This window comes from Vulpes lagopus, chromosome 8 (genome assembly GCF_018345385.1).
Source record: "Vulpes lagopus strain Blue_001 chromosome 8, ASM1834538v1, whole genome shotgun sequence".
NCBI lineage: Eukaryota > Metazoa > Chordata > Mammalia > Carnivora > Canidae > Vulpes > Vulpes lagopus.
In genome coordinates this window covers 114,341,844-114,346,885 of record NC_054831.1, presented here as the reverse complement: position 1 = coordinate 114,346,885, position 5,042 = coordinate 114,341,844, and the positions used below count along the sequence as shown (strand labels likewise).

At 41.4% G+C, this 5,042-nt stretch overlaps 1 pseudogene; it reads right to left on the bottom strand.

The window, feature by feature from the left end:
- Positions 1–1,375: 1,375 nt before the first annotated feature.
- Positions 1,376–4,455, bottom strand: LOC121497799 (annotated as a pseudogene).
- Between the last annotated feature and the right edge of the window lie 587 nt (positions 4,456–5,042).

Below are 5,042 nucleotides of genomic sequence, written 5' to 3'. Positions count from 1 at the left end.
AATCTTGGGGTCTGGAGTTTGAGATCCACGTTGGGGATAGAGGTAACTTGAAAAAATAAAATCTTCAAAAATGAAGACATCTGAGAAGATGACATATGACAAGATAATTTTCCCAAAATGTCAAGAGCAGAGTAGTTACAAAGTTTAGGATTCAAAGAAATCTGTCTTTTTCATCTGGACTATTAACTGATTCTGGGTTTTGTTTGTTTGTTGATTTGTTTTAAGATTTCATTTATTTATTTGAGAGACAGAGAGAGCACGAGTTGGGGACAGAGAGGAGCAGCGGGAGAGGGAGAAGCCGACTTGCTGCTGAGCATGGAGCCTGATGATCCCAGGACCTTGAGATCATGACCTGAGCCAAAGGCACCCTCTGATTCTGGGTTCTTATCTAAATTCATAATTTCTAAATTTACAACTTTGTAGGCTATATTTTTGATGACACATTTGATTCTAAACAGTTATTTTGAAATAACAATACTGTTAAATGTCTTTGAAGTTTTGATGTTTTACAAAAAGTTCATCAGCTATTACTTCATGTTTATACCTGCACTATATCTTCCTAAATGCACTCACTTAATTATTTTTGTGTGCTTTTACAGTACCCACTATTCTACTTTCATGGCTGCTTTAAACAGGGACTTCTAGGAGATCTGCCTGGAGTCAGAGGGAGAACTTTTCCCCTCTAAGTCAGGAAAAATGTCAATAAATATTTTCAATTGGCTACTTTCAGACCCTGGGTCTTGGCTTAGAACCATCATAAAATTAGGAATTGTAATTACTTTGTGGGGGGGGGGGGCGGGTTGTGGGTTTTTTTATGTAATTACTTTTAATTCTGTACATATTGCCTCTCAAACTTCTATAAAAACTGATGTACCCAAGAAGATTATCTCCAATGCTTACGATCTTGATAAATATGGACAATATATAAATAAGTGCCTGAGTTCTCCCTCCTACCCCTCCTTGTTGCACAAATATGACAGTAGGTTATTTTTTTTCATTTATGTACTTTTGTTTGCTAAAGTTTATAACAGTATACTAAAACTAAATTTTAGAGACACTAGATATCATTAGTTTGAATACCATTAGCTTATTATAAAAGAGAGACATGAAAATTATTTACATGGGGGATCGCTGGGTGGCTCAGTGGTTTAGCGCCTGCCTTTGGCCCAGAGCGCATTCCTGGGGTCCCGGGTTTGAGTCCCACATCGGGCTCCTGGCATGGAGCCTGCTTCTCCCTCCTCCTGTGTCTCTGTCTCTCTCTCTATGTCTATCATAAATAAATAAAATCTTTTGAAAAAAAATTATTTACATGATGAAAGATTTCATAACTTCACTGAAATAGGCAGCTTCATTTCATGCTATTTTAATAATGATTTCAGTCCACATACTTCCCGAGAATGTTACCATCTCTAAGATGGTAGAAATAATCCTTGTCATCTAGAACTACTTTGGTGCCTCCATATTCTGGGGGAAGAACATTTATCCCCTACTTTCACACTAACTGGTTCAACCTCTCCACCCTTTCCTTTAGAACCTAATCCAACAGCTACTACTGTTGCTTGCAACACTTTTCCTTGAGATTTTTCTGGAAGCGTAATACCTCCTTTGGTTACAATTTCAGATGCACTCCTTTCAACTAAAGCTCAAAGAGGGGAAGAAACTTCCTAAACGCCTGCCCTGCCAGGACTCTGGCCGCTGCAGTCTGACCCTGCTCTGGAGCAAAGAGTGACAGGTTCCTAATCTGTACAATTTCCCTCCAGAACGGACATGACACCCAAGAAAGGCCCTTCCTGGCACCACAGGACAAAAGGCCAATTAAGAAAACATGACTCTTGGGACAGCCCGGGTGGCTCAGTGGTTTAGCGCTGCCTTCACCCTAGGGCGTGATCCTGGTGACCCGAGATCGAGTCCCACATGGAGCCTGCTTCTCCCTCCTCCTGTATCTCTGCCTCTCTCTCTCTGTGTCTATCATAAATAAATAAATAAAATCTTTAAAAGAAAAGAAAACATGACTCTTGATCAGTGAAAAATCTTGACTAAAAAGGGGAAATGTGAAAATTAATAAAGGGACCCCTCACTAAAATAAATTCATGAGGCCAGAAGGGGGAGCCATACCACGCAGTGTCAACTACGGAAAGCATCATTAAGCCCCCAAAAGAAAAAGACACACATTGCATCTCCATCAAGAAATTACCCCAGCAACTCGGCCATTGAGAAACTATCATTACCTTTAACTTGTGCTTTTCTCCAACGGATTTTCACTCAAAACAACAAATTTCAACTTTCTCCTTCTCCATGAAATAATATTTCTCTCCTTTGTTTATTGGGCTAACTGATGGTTTTTGCTGTAGTTTGCCCTGAAATGCAATTCTCTGCTATTCCCAAATAAATCCATTTTTGCTAGTTAAATCATTGGCCATTTCAATTTTTAAGACAACAGGGCTTTCCTACTGTCACTTTTTTAAAACAATATGTTTTATTTATTTATTCATGAGAAACACACACAAACAGAAGGCAGAGACACAGGCAGATGGGGAAGCAGGCTCCACGCAGGGAACCGACGTGGGACTCGATCCCCAGTCTCCAGGATCACGCCCTGGGCCACTGAGCCACCCAGGCTGCTCACCTACTATCACTTTTTAATCAAATTTTTGCAGTCAAGCACCTAACCAACACATGAACCAATTGGTATAGATCTAGGGGTGCCCGGCTGGCTCAGTCAGTGAAGCATGTGACTCTTGATTTAAGGGTTGTATGTCTGAGCCCCACATTGGATGTACAGATCACTTAAAAATAAAATTTTAGGGCAGCCCGCGTGGCTCAGCGGTTTGGCAACGCCTTCGGCCCAGGATGTGATCCTGGAGACCCGGGATCGAGTCCCGGGTCGGGTTTCCTGAATGGAGCCTGCTTCTCCCTCTGCCTGTGTCTCTGCCTCTCTCTCTGTGTCTCTCATGAATAAATAAATAAAATCTTAAAAATAAATAAATTAAATAAATGAAATTTTAAAGGGGCACCTGGGTGGCACAGTTAGGCATCTGACTCCTGGTTTTGGCTCTGGTTGTAATATTGAGCCCCACGTTGGGCTCCGTGCTCAGCGCAGAGGACTCTCTCTCCCTTCACCCCTACCCCCGACTAAAATAAATAAATAAATCTTAATAATAAATAAAAAATGAAATCTTAAAAAAATTTTAATACAGATCTGAAAGTCTTGGACTATATGGCACCAATATAGTTTTCTTTTTCTTTTTGTAACTTTAACCTTCTATTCCTCCAGCACTTTGAATACAACTGTATCCTTTAGTGTGAGTTTTTAAAATATTATTTTTAATTGTAGTAAAATATACATGATATAAAATGTACCACAGTTGTTTTTTTTTTTTTTTTTTAAATTTTTATTCATTTATGATAGGAACACAGTGAGAAAGAGAGAGGCAGAGACACAGGCAGAGGGAGAAGCAGGCTCCATGCACCGGGAGCCTGATGTGGGATTCGATCCCGGATCTCCAGGATCGCGCCCTGGGCCAAAGGCAGGCGCCAAACCGCTGCGCCACCCAGGGATCCCCTGTACCACAGTTTTTAAGTGTATAGTTCTGGCCCATTAAGTGTGTAACCACCACCATTATCCAGAATACTTTCCTTCTTATAAAGCTAAAACTTTATACCCACTAAATACTGAGACCCCATTTGCCCCCATCCCTGCCGCCTCTGGCAATCACTGTTCTACCTTCTGATTATACGGATTTGATACTCTTAAGTATTTCATATAAGTGCAATCATACAGTCTTTTTGTGACTGGCTAATTTTATTTAGAATAATATATTCAAGATTCATCCATATTATAGCATGTGTAAGAATTTTCTTCTTTTTTTTTTATTTTTAGATTTTATTTATTTATTCATGAGAGACAGAGAGAGAGAGAGAGGCAGAGACACAGGCAGAGGGAGAAGGAGGCTCAATGCAGGAAGCCCGATGTGGGACTCAATCCCGGGCAGGATCACGCCCTGGGCCGAAGGTAGGTGCTAAACCACTGAGCCACAGGGATCCCCGAATTTTCTTTTTAAGGCTGAGTAATACTTCACTGTGTGTAATGGACTGAATGTTTGTGTTTCCCTTGCCCTGGCCAATTCATGTGTGAAGCCCTAACCACCACTGTAGTGGTTATTTGGAGATGGGGCATTTAAGAGGGTAATTAAGTTAAATGAGGTCATAGGGTGAGGCCCTGATCCTATAGGATTAACGTCCTTATAAGACATATCAGAGGGATCCCTGGGTGGCGCAGGGGTTTGGCGCTCCCACGTCGGGCTCCTGGTGCATGGAGTCTGCCTCTCTCTCTGTGACTATCATTAAAAAAAAAAAAAAAGACATATCAGAGAGCTCACTTTCTCTTTCCTAGCTCCTACCCACCCACCTTTTTCCTAGTGCTATGTGCACGTGAACACCGAAGAAAGGCCACATGAGGACATAGTGATAAGGCAACTGTCTGAAAGAGAGTTTTTGTTTGTTTGTTTGCTTAATTATTTATTTATTCATGAGAAACACAGAGAGGAGAGAGAGAGAGAGTCAGAGACACAGGCAGAGGGAGAAGCAGGCTCCACACAGGGAGCCCGAGGTGGGACTCGATCCTGGGTCTCCAGGATCATGCCCTGGGCCAAAGGTGGCATTAAACCACTGAGCCACCCGGGCTGCCCTGGAAGAGAGTTCTTATCAGGAACAAAATTGTCTGGAGCATGAGAGCAGACTAATCAGACCCATGTCCATCCTCTTTACTATGAACTTTCTTTTATAGACTCTCACAATAAAAAGTGATATAAGAGATAGTAATCTGGGCACCTGACTGGCTCAGTGGGAAGAGCATGTGACTCTTGAACTCAGAGTTGTGAGCTGGAGCCCCATGTTGGGTTGAAAAATTACTTAAAGGGGGCCTGAAGAAAAAAAAATTACTTAAAAAAATAAAACTTTAAAAAGAGAGAGAGAGAGTAATCACACGGCAATGTTGTAATAAGGAAGCTTTCCACAAAAGAGAAAAAGTTTCAAATCTGATC